The sequence below is a fragment of the Narcine bancroftii genome, chromosome 3 (assembly GCF_036971445.1).
Source record: "Narcine bancroftii isolate sNarBan1 chromosome 3, sNarBan1.hap1, whole genome shotgun sequence".
Lineage (NCBI taxonomy): Eukaryota > Metazoa > Chordata > Chondrichthyes > Torpediniformes > Narcinidae > Narcine > Narcine bancroftii.
The window spans coordinates 331,501,789-331,517,869 of NC_091471.1; the positions used below are offsets into that span (position 1 = coordinate 331,501,789).

A 16,081-nucleotide genomic window follows, 5' to 3' on the forward strand; every position below is an offset into this window, starting at 1 on the left:
TTTAAAATAGACATGCATTTATATTTTGTGGTGATTTATTCAGTTCAACAATCTCACAGCCTGCGGGAAATAGGTATTTCTAGCCTGGAAGTCCTCAATTTGATGTACCTGAACTTACTTCCTGATGATAAACGGATCCAAGTTTCTGTGGAAAAGGCTGCTTAATCATTCTACGACAGGGCGACACGGTTGACGTAGAGGTTAGCGCAACGCTGCTACACCACCAGCCATCGGGACCTTGGTTAAAATCCCGCACTGTCTGTAAGGAGTTTGTACCTTTTCCCTGTGTCCATGTGGATTTTCCCCGAGGGCTCCGGTTCCCTCCCATCCTTTACCGGAGGTTCATTGAGTGTAATTGCGCGACACGGGCTCATGGGCCGAGAGGGCCTGTTACCATGCTGTGTGCCTAAATAAAACCCTATTTGACCAACGGTCCTGGTGAATGGTGTCAATAAAGGAAAGATCAGCCGTCTTCCTAATGCTTCCTCACTGAACGATGACTCCTCTGGCTGTGAGACCACTTCCCCTGCACCTTGCCCTCACTCCTCATTTATCCCGGTACCCCACAGAACCCTGCACCCATGGGTGCTGCTCAGCTGCCGTTGGTTGTCAGGTACTGTTGCTTCCAATCAACTCTGGTAAATAGTTTGATTCTTGTTTTAGGGAAAGTAAATGTCAGAAATATTTTTGTACACTCTGAATCATAACTTTTATTGAAGTATTTTTAAAGCGTTTAATGAGAGTGATGAGGTAGGTTGCCACAGAGACTGTACCAGCACGCTGCTGCTTTGTGGACCTGCTTCACTGAGAGGTGTTTCTAATGGATGGAAATGTTCAGCTCTATCTAAAACCGACAGGATCAATGGCAAATGCAGAAGAATGTGGGGAGTTTGGAAATTAAGGATGTTCCCCACCCACTCATCCCCCCCCCCCCACCACTCACCCTTCCAATGGATGCTTGCCCTTTAGCACCCTGTCTGATATGACATCTCACTGTGTATCACAGCAAGAGGTGGCTGCCAGTTCCCCTCCTTGGATCGTGCTGTGATTCTGTCATGAACAGGCAGCGTCCACCACCTGGTGGTGCTGCTGCGCTCCTGTTCGGAGGACACGCTACTCACCAATCAAGGTCAAAAACTCAAGCCATCAAGGTGACCCTTGCGATTGGCCCACCTAAATCTGCCCGGAATCAGCCCTGACCTTCGCCCAATTGGCCCAGGTGAATCACCTCGGCTGATCCCTGCTGAGCCTCTGCACTTGGCTTCAAGCCATTGGCCACAGCAGCCAATGGGGCCCAGCCTGCCCTGAGTGATTGCCCCCCACCCCCCCAGTACTGCCTGCAGAACTATAAAGGGCCATATGCTCCTTTGTTCTGCCTCTTTGGACTCCTCGTGGCAGATAAGTAGCACCTTTCACACTGGGTTGGGGTGAGTCTCAAGGCCAGGTAGCAAGATCCGTCAAGGGGTGGGGACATGTAGTATCACCTTGATCCTGACTGTTGAATGTGTATGTCCATGTAATTTCCCCCAGTCTCTGTCGGTTCCTCCCTCGTTATCCGAAGTGTATATTTACCCCTTGCGTATCGTGTGTCCAGGTGTGTCTAGGTTTGCCGGGCATGTTGATCCTGTTGTCCCGTTTACATCTCTGAAATAAACATGTGCTTTGTACCTCAACTTTGGTCAGGTTCTTAACCTGTGGGACCCACACGAACCTGAACAACAGATTCCAACAGCAACTGCTCATTCCCATGTTCCCTGCCAGCTCACTTGCTGCCAATGTGCCTGAGTTATTTTCACCAGTCAAAATCACTCCCTTCCCAGGACCCAAGTGTGTTGGTTCAGTATTGACTCCCAGATTGAAGTTGTTCCCAACAGCACCAACATCATCAAAGCCGCTGCAGGAGTAAATGATTCCCGCCTTTGGGCTCACTTTCTTATAATGGAGTTACTTTCTTATAATGTTTTCGAAAAGCTTTTTTCCAACAACAGCAAACACATTGGACCAGCAGCCACAAGTATTCAGCGTGAGGGCATTTGGTCAAAGAATGCTGACAGCAACATTTACCACCTCAGGCTGTGGAAAGGAAAGGGCTGCATTTGTGATTCATTCATTCAAGGGCTTTGCAGGCTGAGCCAGTGTTTAATTACCATCCCTAATTGCCCCATGAAGCTGCTTCCTTGAGCTGCTCCACTCCTCGAGGTGTGGGGTGACATCCACAATGTGATTAGGGAGGGAGACGCCGAGCCAGTTAAGGAATGGTGAAATATTTCCAGTCGGGATGCTGTGCAGCTTAGAGCTAACTTCCAGACGGAGGTGTCCTCACCAACCCCCCTCCCTCCCCCTTGTCCTTCTGGAGGAGGTGGTGGGTTTGGAAGGTGTTGTCAAAAAGAGTCTCGGTGAGTTGCCTCAGGTCGTCTTGTAGATGGGACAAACTGCTGCTCCTGTGCGATGAAGGAGGGGGTGTCCATTGCATGGCGTGCTCTGTCCTCTGTGGTGCCAATCTTCCAGATGAAGCTGTTTACATCCAGGCAAGTGGGAAATGTTGTATCATACTCCTGACCTGAGCCTTAGAGATGGTGGACAGGGATTGGGGAGTTGGTTGGGGGGGGGGGGGGTTGGGGAGATCTCACTGCAGGATATTCAGGGTATTCAGGGGAGTTCTTTGAAGAAGAAACAAGCAAAGTAGATTCCTAAGTGGATACTGGATTTTCAGGAGGCCTTTGACAAAGTGCAGCACGTGAGGCTGTTAAACAAGATCCGATTGCGGAAAAGGTACTAACATGGATAGTCGTTCGTCTAACTGGGAATAAAGAGGGCCTTTTGTGGCTGGCTGCTGGAGATGAGTGGTGTTCCACAGGGATTGGGTGGAATATTTTTTCATGTGTTATGTAAATAACATGGATGAAAGAATGTTTGGCTCTGTGGCTGAGCTTTCAGACGATATGAAGCAGAGGGATTTGGAACAAGCTGGGAGAATGGAATACACCACATGGAAGTGCATGGTCATACACAAGGGTAGAAGGAATTCTATTCTCTAAATGGGGGAGAGAATTCAGAAGGTGGAGGGCCAGAAGGGGTTGAGGAATCCTGATGCAGGATACCCTGAAAGTTGAGTCGGTTGTGATGAGGGGTACAATATCAAACCAAGGATGTCAAACTGAGTCTATACAAGGTCTTGGTCAGACCGCATCTGGAGAATTGTGCGCAGTTTTGGGCCCCATATCGAAGGAACGATGTGCTGGCATTGGAGAATCTGGAGGATGTTCATGAGAATGAGAGGATGTGTTTGAGGAGCACATGCTGGCTATGGACCTGTACTCTTAGAACCATAGAATGCCACAGCACAGAAACAGGCCCTTCGGCCCTTCTCGACTGTGCCTAAGTATGTTTCTACCTCGCCCCACTGTCTTGCCCCTGGGCCATACCCCTACTGTCCAAATTCTTAAATGTCAAAACTGAGCCCACATTTACCACCTCAGCTGGCAGGTCATTCCACACTCCTCACTGCTCTCTGTGTGAATAAGATCCCCCCCCCCTCATGTTCCCCCTAAACCTTTCCCCTTTCACCCTCCTCTAGTTTTTAATCTTGCTGAACGTAAGTAGGAAAAGCCTGCCGGCAGTTACTCTGTCTGGTTGAAGGGAATCTCATCAAAACCCACTGAATATTGAAAGGGCTGGATAGAGTGGGCGATGAGAAGGTGTTTCCAGTTGTGGGAGAGTCTAGGATCAGATAATTCAGCCTCAGAATAAAAGGATGTGCCGTTAAAACAGAGATGAGCAGAATGGCCTGCTGTTTTCTTTCCTGATACTGCATTTTGGCAAGTCAGATCACCCGGCTGCCTTCATACAGATAAGGCCTACAAAGAGAGGCTCCAGATATCAGGAGAGCTAGAAAGTGGTCACAGGAGGCTGAAGAACGGTCAACGGATTGGACGGTGTTCAAGGACTCAGCTGAGGATCTGAATGATTACACCAGGGTGGTCACAGACTTTATCAAAACAGCTGTGAATGACTGTGTCCCCACCAAATCATTCAGGGATTTCCCCAACCAGAAGCCCTGGATGAACGATGAAATCTGGAACCTGCTGAGAACCGGATCACAGTCCGGAGATCCAGATCATTACAGCAGGAGCAGGTAAGACTTGCGGAAAACTATCTCCCGGGCTAAGTGGAGATTCCAGATGAAAATGGAAACTACAGGGGACACCCGTCAGCTGTGATAGGGCCTAAATGCCATAATGTGTTGCAAAACTGAATCTGGAGAAGTAGCTGATGGCAAAGCTTCTCCCCCAAAGGAACTCAACATCTTCTATGCCCGATTTGATGACAATAACAATGAAGAGCCACCCCTCCATACCTCCACGTCCCCCTAATGTTCCCATCCTATTCAGATCTGAGGATGTCGTGCATGCCATCTTCAGGAGAATGAATCTGAGGAAAGCATATGGCCCAGATGGAGTACCCAGCTGAGTATTAAAAATCTGTGCTGACCAACTTATCAAGGTATTTACGGATTTCTTCAATATCTCACTCCAGCAAGACGTGGTATCCACCTGTTTCATACAGGCGCCAATCATACCAGTTTCCCAAGAAGAATGCAGTAACCTACTATTGACCAGTAGCACTTACATCAACAGTGAGGAAGGGTGTTGAAAGGCTGGTGTTGAAGCTCCTGTCTGAGTGACATGGATCCGTTCCATTTGGCCGACCATAGCAACAGGCCTACAGCAGATGCCATCTCAGTGACTCTACACAAAGCCCTAGAAGGTCTGGACAGCAAAGATGCTCTTTATTGAATGCAGTTCAGCATTTAACACCATCATCCCCTTAAAACTGATCAGCAAACTTCAAATCTTGGGACTCAACCCACTGTGTAATTGGATCCTGGATTTCCTCACCTTCAGACCACAATCAGTGAAGATTGGTAAGAACTTCTCCTCCACAATCTCCATCAGCACAGGACCACCACAGGCCTGTGTTCTTAGCCCCCTGCTCTGCTCACTTTACACCTATGACTGTGTAGCTTGGTATGACAATAACACCATCTACAAATTTGCCGACGATACCACAGTGGTGGGCTGTGTAAAGGAAGGGGATGAGTCAGCCTACAGGATGGAGATTGAAAACTTGGCTGAACGGTGCAACAACAACCTCAATGTCATCAAACCTAAGGAGTTGATTATTGACTTCAGGAAAGGAAAGCCAGAGGTAAACAATCCAGTGATTATTGGGAGGAATCAGAGGTGGAGAGGGTGAGAAAATTTAAGTTCATGTGAGTCACTATCTTGGAGGATCTTTCCTGGACTCAACACACCAATGACATCATGAAGAAAGCATGTCAGCACCTCTACTTCCTCAGGAGTTTGTGGAGGTTTGGTATGACACCAGAAACCCTGGCAAATTTCTACATCACGGTCTGCTCTGGGGACACCAATACCCTTGAGTGTAAAGGTAGAGGACACAGCCCAGGACATCACAGGCAAAACCTTCCCCCACTGTTGAGAACATCTACAGGGAATGCTGCCTTTGGAGGGCAGCAGCAATCATCAAGGATCCACACTGCCCAGCACACGTTCTGTTCTCGCTGCTGCCCTCTGACGGTGGCGTTCCCTGTAGATGTTCTCGACAGTGGGGAGGCTTTCCCTGTCTAATGTAAGCACGGATCCCATGCTACCTCACACCCCCCCAACCCCTGGGAAGTGCACAACTTACCAACAACTCAAGTCAAGTCACCTTTATTCATCCCATGCAGGCACGGTAAAGATGAGATAGTGTTTCTCCAGGACCACAGAGCACATTTACATAAATATGTTAGAATAGAAGCTGAACACATTGAAATATTAAGATATTTACAGTAAAAGTCCACGGTTCACTATCCATATATGTTCTGGGAATTCAGGAGTCTGATGGCTTGGGGGAAAGAAACTTGCCCAATCTTGTTGTATGGGCCTGAGTGCTGCAGTAACTCCTACAGATGGCAGAAGGGAGAATAGTTTACATGAGGGATATGTGGAGTCCTTCACAATGTTTATTGCCTTTCTCCTGTATCAAGTATTGTAGATGTCCTTCATGTTACGAAAAGGTTCCCCAATGATCTTTTTCGCTGACTCCACTCTCCTCTGCAGGGTCGTGCGGTCCAATTTGGTGCAGCTTCCAAACCAGGCGTTGATGCAGTTGCACAGGATGCTCTCAATACATCCTCTGTAAAATGTAGTGAGGATGGAGGATGGGAGATTGACTTTCCTCAGCCTTCGCAGGAAGTAGAGGTGCTGCTGGGCTTTCTTGGCCAAGGAGCTGGTGTTAAGGGACCAGGTGAGATTCTCCACCAAGTACACTCCAAGGAACTTGATTCTGTTGACAACCTTAGTGGTGGAACCATCATTGGTCAGTGAAGCATAGGTCCCCACCTCTCCCTCAGAGGTCGACAACCATCTCTTTTGTTTTTTTAACATTGGGATGCAGGTGTAGAATCTGTACCAGTCCGTTAGCGACTGCACCTCATCTCCGTACGCTAACTCTTCATTCTTACTGACCACGGTCATGTCGTCAGCGAACTTGATGATGTGGTTCGTGCTGTGTTTTGCTACACAGTTGCGGGTCAGCAGAGTGAACAGCAGTGGGCTCAGCACGCAGCCCTGGGTGGGGGTGGGGGGGGGCCGTCTCAGAGTTGCTGCTTCCAATCCAGACGGCCTGAGGTCTCCCTGACAGGAAGTCGAGCATCCAGTTGCAGCGGGAGTTGGACAACTCCTCCCGCGTTGTCCGCAGTTCACAACCTGGAGTGGAACAGGGTTTGTCTCAGGACCAAAGAGCGAAAGAGGAAGAGTCTGTCCAAGTGGTGGACTTTATAGTACAGTAAGCTGGAGGGTCCTGCCCAGGTTATCACCAGGTGTTTAAAGGGGCCAGTGTCATAGAAACATAGAAACATAGAAGATAGGAGCAGGAGTAGGTCATTCGACCCTTTGAGCCTGCTCCGCCATTCAATGAGATCATGGCTGATCTTAAAGTTCAGTACCCCGTCCCCGCCTTCTCTCCGTAACCTTTAATACCCTTATATTGAAGAAATAGATCTAATTCCCTCTTAAATATATTTAATGAACCTACCTCTACTGCCCTCTGTGGCAATGAATTCCACAGATTCACCACCCTCTGGGTATAGAAATTCCTCCTCATCTCGGTCCTAAATGGTTTGCCTATTATCCTCAAACCATGGCCCCAGGTTCTGGATTTTCCCATCTTTGGAAACATCCCATCTGAATCCATTCTGTCCAGTCCTGCCAGAATTTTATATGTCTCTATGAGATCCCCTCTCAATCTTCCAAACTCCAGCGAGTACAATCCCAATTTGCGCAATTAGTGTTCACTAATGGGTGGGCAGAGACCAACCTTGATTGGCAGGTGATGAGATGCGATTGGGATCCAGGCAGAGAGGTCACGTGACCCTCCACGATCCACACAACACCTGGGTACCTGCTTGACTGCAGGAAGTAAGAATTTCAGAACATATCTGTAAGTCTGTAAGGAATTTGTAAAAATCTAGATAGGACTTATGTGCATGACAATAAACTCATCCGCATTATCATCGAGTGGGCTGTAACGATCGGAAGCCAACTTCATGCCAATTTTGCTTCTGCCCAATCCTGCTCACTCCATAGTATCACTACCTCTGCAGTATCTCCATCTCCCAGTCCCTCCATGGTACCTTGGATAAAAGGAAAAAACGAATAAAGACTTGCACTTATATAGTTAACTCTCTCTGATTCCTTTTCTCCAGCTTATTACACCCTTCCCTTCTGTCCTTCCATCAGTGATAGCCCCTCCCCATGACATTTCTCAGCTCTTTTCACTTCTACCCTCCCACGTATTGCCTGGTTGCCTGCTCCTCTCCTCCCCCCGCCCCTTCCTCCCCCCCCTCTCCTCCTCAGCCCTTCCCCCACCTTTTTATTCATGCACCTTCCTGATGAAGGGCCCGAGCCCTAAACGTTGGTTACTGTGGATCCTGCGTGACCGGCTGAGTTCCCTTAATGTTGTACTGTGTCATATAAAGCAAAGCCCCTGGAATCCGCCACCTACTGGGGGGGGAGAGGGGTGGGGGGTATGAATTGGTAGATGCTGGATAAGTGAATTTTCCGGTTGCTTAAGACCGCGTGTTGTTTGTATGGAGAACTAATGGCGAGGCGCGCCAATTTTAAACCTGTACTTTTACCCATTTATTTTCTGCTATTTTGTTCTACTAGGTAACAGGGATTTTACTGTATTTAGCTTCCAGCGTAAGTGAGAGATCAAGAAAGCTTCCAGAGGAGAGATGAAGATTAATTCATTTATTCATTAGATTTATTTTTGTAATTTCGACATACTGCACAGTAACAGTCCCTTCTGGCCCAGGGACCCGTGTCGCCCAACCACCCCATCTTAAAGTTCTCTGTAAGACTACATATTCCTCTATTATTTTTGCTGGTGATTTTGAAACATTATTACCTAGTCGGTGAGGCCGAGGTTGCAGGGGGAGTGATGGATGGATTTACTGAATCCACAGTATTAAACTGGATTCCCTCCATTTTCATTCAGAAGGCTTGAGAGTGCATATTCCCATTGTAATGCAGTGCCAAGGGAGTGCAAAACAGTGTCACTCAAAGCCGTGAAGCAAGCCGTCTTCAGCGGGCACAAAGCTCTTGAGGCATTCTTCAGAAAAATGAACAGGGGTAGCTTGTGAACATTTCCCAGGGGACAAGTTCAGCTAGAATTGTTCATTATTTAAAAGAACAGACAGAGACAGGGATCTAATGAGCTGATGAAGTACCATCCTTTCTTTTGTCCCACTTTTACCTGCAGCAGAGACTGCCTGTATTCAGGAATGCCGAGCCTTCCCATGGGTGGAATAAGTGTACAAGGGAAACTCTCCTCCTGCATTGGCGACCAGTGCTAATAAAGCTAATTATGGTCATTGGTTTTGTGCCGCTTGTGGGGAATCAGGATCGGGAGGGGGAGGGGGGGTTGATGTTCCAGCCCCCCTTGCACTGCCTCATCATTCAACTAAACCAGTGGTTTTCAAACTGCCCCCCAAACTCGCATCCCACTTTAAGTAATCCCAAGGCCAGCGGTGTTGTGTAATTAGTGAGGGATTGCTTAAGGTGGGATGTGAGTGGGAAGGGAAGGTTGAGAACCATTGCCCGAAACCCGATTGTTACTGTTGCTTGAGAAAAATTGCCATTGACCCATTTCCTTTTGGAGTTATGAAACTGTGCACATAACGAGACAATGAGGGACAATTAAAACATTGGTTTTTCCACCCACGTCCCACCTTAAGTAATCCCTCACTAATCACAGAACACCCATGGCATAGGGAATACCTAAGGTGGGATGTGAGTTCAGGGGGGACAGATGGAAGACGACTGAACTTAATCAATACCCATTTGTGCCTTTAGGCCCTGACGTAAAAGAAAATCTAAGTGCCCACAATATTTTGGAATTCAAGTTCACAGTTCTCCTCCAGCTTTGAACATAAGAGGCAAACAGGTACAGGTACAGGGATGATCACCTTCGCCAGGTCAACACCCAAATCACACTGAAGCCTGCTGCCTGTACGTGATCCGTCACCCTTCATTTACTATGTATACCTGTGCCTGTTAAGAAGCCTCTCGAATCCCACTGTTTCTTCTGCTCGTGGCAGCCCGTTCAAGGCACCCGCCACTCTAATGTAAAACATCTAAACCCCACTCTTTTAAATTCCCCTTCACCCGCACCCCTACCTTAAGCACCTTACCCGCTAATGTTAACACTTTGATATTTCATTGTTTCCAATTTCGCCCCCAGAGGAAATAGTGACAGGGAAATTGCATGTTTAGTGTGATGCTATAGGGACCATGAGGGTGCACCTTGCAGTTCCAGAAACTCAACTGGAACAGTGCCCTTCCAGACCCAGGTCATCCGTGCAATGTCAACAATTTCTGTGGGTGGGCGCTACCCTGATAGATTGTGGTGTAGGAATATAGGTCACGTAACTCTGTCATGATTCAACAGTCCTGCTCTGGGACATCCCAGCTCAAGTTTGGGACCCCTCCCCCCATCCATCACCTCTCCTTCCCCAACCCCAGTCAGGTAGCACCCTCCCTCACTCTCCTCCCACCCCTCAGAGTGGACCTTCCCTCACTCTCCTTCCCCAACCCCAGTCAGGTAGCACCCTCCTTCACTCTCCTCCCACCCCTCAGAGTGGACCTTTCCTCACTCTCCTTCCCCACCCCAGTCAGGTAGCACCCTCCCTCACTCTCCTCCCATCCCTCAGATTGGACCCACCCTCACTCTCCTTGCCCCCATCTGCCACAAAGTACCCTCCCTCATTCTCCTTCCCCCCCCCGCCATACTCAGATAGGACCTTCCGCCACTCACCTTTCCCCAGCCCTCAGATTGGGTCCACCTCACTCTCCCATCCATCACATAGGATTTTACTGTATTTAGCTTCCAGCGTGAGAGATCAAGAAAGCTTCCAGAGGAGAGATGAAGATTAATTCATTTATTCATTAAGATAAATTTATTTTTGTAATTTCGACAAACTGCACAATAACAGTCCCTTCTGGCCCAGGGACTCGTGTCGCCCAACCACCCCATCTTAAAGATCTCTGTAAGACTACATATTCCTCTATTATTTTTGCTCCCCCTGATCTCCTTCTATACTCAGGTAGGACCCTCCCTCCCTCTCCTTCCCCCCCCCCACTGTACTCAGATTGGACCCTCCCTCACTCTCTTTCCCCTCATCCCGCACATTGGACATTCTCCTCCCCATCCTACGTTGTTCCCTCCCTCATTCTCCATTCACCAACCAATCTCACCTTCTTCCTCCTAACTCCAAATTGGCCCCCAACACTGAACCCCCAATCTCCTCATTGCTATCCCTCTGACTCCTGCAAACCTGAGCCGAGACTTTGTTCCACACTTACCAGATGTTCCCCGACCCCGTCGCATGGTGACACCAGGAGAAAAGGGGGTTATAATGTTTGATTGTGTCAGTGTAGCAAACTCAAATGGTTCTTAACCACCTGAGCAACACACCAGTGCCTCTCCCCAGTGTCAAGGAAATTTGAGGCCACTGTCTTTCTCTCTGCCTCAAATCTTTTGACCTCAAGCAGATCACCACTAATCTACCAAAAGAACTGAGACCCACCCAAGCTATAAATTTTAAGTGTAAATTTTAGACACACAGCACAGTAAGCCATGTCAGTCCATGAGCCCGTGCCACCCTTTTAAACTACACCCTCACATGTTTTGAAGGGTGGGAGGAAACCAGACCACCTAGAGGAAACCCACACAGACATGGAAAGGATGTACAAACTCCTTACAGACAACACAGGATTCGAACCCCAGCCTGTAATAGCATTACACTAACCTCTACACCAATCATGCCATTGACCAAGTGGCTCAACTGGTAGGTCCCCTGCCTCACAGCACCAGAGGCCTAGGTTCAATCCTGACATTGGGGTGCTGTCTGTGTGGAGTTTGCATGTTCTCTCAGTACAATGTGGGTTTTCCCTGGGCACTCCATCTTCCTCCTGAACTCCCAAGGACATGTGGGTTGGCAGGTTAATTGGCAGCTGTGGTACATGGCAAAATTGATGGGACAATCGACCACAAGGCGCATAAGTGAAGGAGCAGGATTGGTCCGGGCCTCAACACAGACTTGATGGGTCAAGTGGAGTAGCACTCGATGAAGGGTTTTGGCCCGAAACATTGACTGTCTATTGCCTTCCGCGAATGCTGCCTGCCCTGCTAAGTTCTTCCAGCACTTTGTGAGTTGCTGCAGTGTTCCTGCATCTGCAGGCCTTCTTGGCTCAGTTACATCTTCCTAAATTGTAACGAACCAAGTTTATGCAAATTTTGCTGCTGGGAGTTGACAGGGTTGTTACCTTGAATGATAACCAACTGTAACTAGCCCTTTTTCCACTGACAGGCACCCCGTCCCAGGAATTAACTGAGAATTTACTGGGACAGGGTCCAGTGGAAAATTAACACTGTTCGAACGCCGGTGTCAAATGATGTCATTTCACGCCGGGGATTAACTCACATCCCTGGTGTTTGCTGATAAAACCAGTGGGAAAAGGACAGCAGAAAGTCACCCGTTTCCAGATGAAGGGAGAACACTCTGATCCCCGGGGATGAGTGCGTTCAGTGGAAAAGCAATTAGTGTCCCAGTTAAGGGTGGCCCAGTTGAAATGGCACAAAGGGCTCCCCATCCCGGGGACACTGCCCGGCCAATTCACTGGGATGCCAGTGGGAAAGTCTGAGACGTCCTGAAGATTATGTTTCTGTTCACTTGGCCCACGTGTGGGATTGGAGGCACCATAAGCAGGAGCAGTTTGGGAACTGCTGGTTTTGGCTTCCACTCTCCTCAGAGAAAATAAACGCTTTATCAAGGACTTCCTCTGATCTCGTCTCTGTTTATAATTTGTTCTCAGATATATGTGCAACACAGGCAAGGTTAGTAGTTATCACCCATCGCTGGAGGGCGGACTGGACTAGGTAGGGATGGGAGATTCCATTTCCTTTAATCCAGTGGTTCTCAACCTTTTACTTTCCACTCACAATCCACTTTAAGCAGCCCCTAGGCCATCGGGGCTCTGTGATTAGTGAGGGATAGCTTAAGGTGGCATGTGAGTGGGAAGGGAAGGTTGAGAATCACTGCTCCAGTCCCAATTGTTACTGACATATTTTGCTTAAGAAAAATTATAATGTCCTTTGGAGTTATGAAACCGTGCACATAACGAGTCAATTAGGTACAATTAAAACAGTGGTTTCCAAACTTTTTCTTCCCACCTACATCCCACTTTAAGCAATCCCTTACTAATCACAGAGCACCCATAGCACAGAGAATATCCCAGGGCTTACATCCCTGAAGTGGGATGTGACTGGGAAGACAAAGTTTGAAAACCACTGGTGTCAAGCATCAGCTAATCAGTTTGGTATTTTATGCTTTCCAACAACTTTCATGGATATTTTCTGGTAAAAGCTCAAAGTACCAGGGTTAGCAGAGCAGTAGTGCAATGTTGTTACCGTGCCAGCAACCCGGGTTCAAATCCGACGTTTGTTCTTTCTCCCAGGGCTCAGGCCCGAAACATCGGCAATATGTCTTTGCTTCCCGTGGATCAGCTGAGTTCTTCCAGCATTTTGCTGTGTTTTTACTACAATCCCGACATCTGCAGACTTTCGCTCAAGTGATGGTCTAAGCTGGGTTCACACAAGAATCGTCAAGAAATTCTGGGCCTGCTAGTGACTTGAGATCCTGGGAAGGATAAGGAGATTTAAATCTGCTATTGACAGATGAAGGTGAAGAAGTCAAGGGAGGGAGGGGGTCTTTTGAATATAAATTGGGAAACCCCACTCAAGACAATCGGGGAATGACAGGGACATAGAAAATATTCTTTTTGGCTATTTCCATAAAGAGCTAAAGACCAAACCTCCCAAAAATTACTAACCCTCAGCCCACAGAGACGCTTTGGAAGAATAGTTTCTTTGGAGAGCTTACGGCCAGATAGGTATATCCAATATTCCTCAAGGAATCCGTGGAAAGTTTTGGCTGACATTTTTGAGATAGAAGATGGCAGATGGAATCTCAGAGAAGGGCCCAAAGCTGGGGATTACAGAAAAGTTCACCTTTAGAGTGGGTGTTCTACAGGAATCTGCCCTGAAGAGTAAACAGAGCAGGTCACCAAGTGAACTCCTTTCCTCTAGTTCTCTCTTCCCCTCTCTCTCTTCCCTTTTCCCTCCTTCTCCTTCCACAGAGCCAAAATCAATTCTCGCCTTTCCTCTTATCATATCCAATTAACACCTTCTGGCTTTGGCCTGGACCCCTCCCCCTGCCAGTCTCTGATTCAGACGTCTGCCTGCTCTGCTTTTACTGGCCTGGTTGGCACAACATTAGCGTTACAGCGCCAGCGATCGGGACCGGACCGGGGTCTAAATTCCATGCTGTCTGTAAGGAGTTTGTGCGTTCTCCCCGTGTCTGCTTGGGTTTCCCCTGGGGAGTGGCTCCAGTTTCCTCCCACCCTTCAAAACGTCCCGGGGGGTTGTACGTCAATTGGGTGTAACGGGCCAGCATGGGCTGAAATGGCTTGTTATATCCAAAAACAAATTTTAAATTTATACATTTTTAATTTAAAGAAATTTAAGGGCTGTGCCCAAAGACATCGGTAATATATCTTTATCTTTTATTGAAATGCTGAGTTCCTCCATCATTTACTGTCCACAAACGTCCTTGTTTCACTCCTTAAACTGAGAGATGGCCAGTAATTAGAGATTTCCAGGGCCATATGGCAGCATTTCTTATATGAGGTTCATAGGAATTTGTACTGGTCACAAAATGCCAAATGGGAACAGATCGGGGGTATTTTGTTGTATGAACTGATCAGACTGGAGAGCAAGAATCAATAGACTTGTGGAAGCATTGATTTTGGGATGCCTGGCATTCACGATGTGGTTAATGACATGAAGTCAAACATTGAAGTCTTCTGATTGATGCAAAATTCCACAGGTAATTGAATGAATGACGATCAAGTCTTATTTTCGATCAAACACACTGATCAATGAATTCCCACCTGAATGGATGTAAAATATTGGATGTAACCTCATCTGAAGGAAGCTTGTGTTGTCAGAGAGGCAGCCTGCTTTGTTCATGTTTTCTGTCAGCCCTCAGAGTGACCTCACTGCTTCCTCTTAGATTGCACGTGAGCACCTGAAAGGTAGGCAGCAATTTGGTTTCATCGTTCATCCAAGGATAGAATAGGATCTTATTTTGCTCGGCGCTGGGGTCAAAAAAGGTCAGCACACAAGATGAAATGTGCGTATCTGATAGTAGCAGGTGCATTGTACCACACTTTGGAAATCTGATTACTCTGGAGCCAAGATTCCGGGGTGACTACAAGGTGCAATGATGAGTGAGCTTAGGCAGGTGACAGGGTATTCTAGCCACCCCTCTCCTTTTCATGTTCTGTGCTCCATCGTCAGTGAATCATCTCTTCTGGCTACAAGATGCACCTCAACATCACCCAAACCTCCAGCCTCCAGGTCCAAGGATAAGGGCAACCTCACATAACACCTTTTACTGAATTGATTGAGGAGCAGCAAAAATGTGATGATGACTTCTGATGTTTACACCATAAATCATGGCAAGAACTCTGGAAGGTGGTTAACCAGGTGAGCCTACGGAGAGGGGGGGGGGGGATAGGGGACCACTCTCCGCTGACCATCGATGGCTCCACTGCTGAGGTTGTCAAGAGCACCAAATTCCTTGGCATGCACCTGGCGGAGGATCTCTCCTGGTCCCCCCCAGCACCAGATCCACTGCAACGAAGGCCCAACAGCCCCTCTACTTCCTAAAGAGCTTGAGGAAAGTCCACCTTCCACCCTCACTACATCCTACAGGGAGAGCATCCTATGTAACTGCATCACCACCCAGTTCGGGAACTGCACTGTCTCAGAACGCACATCCCTGCAGTGCTTAGTAAGGACCGCTGAGGGGATAATTGGGGTCTCTCTCCCTGCCATAATGGCCGTTGTTGCCAGAAAGCCATAAATATCGTGAAGGACTCCGTGCCCCCCTCCCGCAATCTATTCTTCCTGCCATCCGGGAAGAGGTGCTGAAGCATTCGAGGCCTCACGAAACAGTTTTTTTTACCATTAAAGCCATGAGGCTTCTGAACTCCGGGGACACAGGGCTAACATATGTAACACGAGTGATATGTTATTTATGATATGTCATTTATAAAAAATATCTGGAGTAATTTATCCATGCAAATATCCAGCTCCAAAGTCTTGGAGGGATGCTATCTTGTATTAACTGAAAAGTTTATGAATGACAAATAAACGTGACTTGACTTGAAAGAGTAGTCCAATACTTTTTTGAATTAGTGCCATAAAATCTCGAGAGAGAACATTTAGGGCCTCATATCAGTCTTGATAAAAGAATGTGACTCAAAATGTTGACCATTTATGCTGCCTGCTGATTTCTAGCAGCTCATTGTTTGCTTGGGATTACAGCATCTGCAGCTTTGTCGCTCGGACTATCGCTTCATCCAGGGGGAATGTATCTCCTCGGTAT

The 16,081-nt window shown here is 47.7% G+C and overlaps 1 protein-coding gene across 3 annotated transcripts in view; it reads left to right on the forward strand.

Moving 5' to 3' along the window:
- Positions 1-16,081, forward strand: part of LOC138759219 (ras-related protein Rab-37-like) — a 216,775-nt gene that overhangs the window by 53,393 nt on the left and 147,301 nt on the right. Inside the window, exon 3 of one of the 3 annotated variants that reach the window (XM_069929299.1) lies at positions 6,126-6,312. The exons of the other annotated variants lie outside the window; for them this stretch is intronic. The gene's annotated coding sequence lies outside the window, so the exon portion shown is untranslated. The remainder of the gene's footprint in view (positions 1-6,125; positions 6,313-16,081) is intronic. 3 annotated transcript variants of the gene reach the window in all.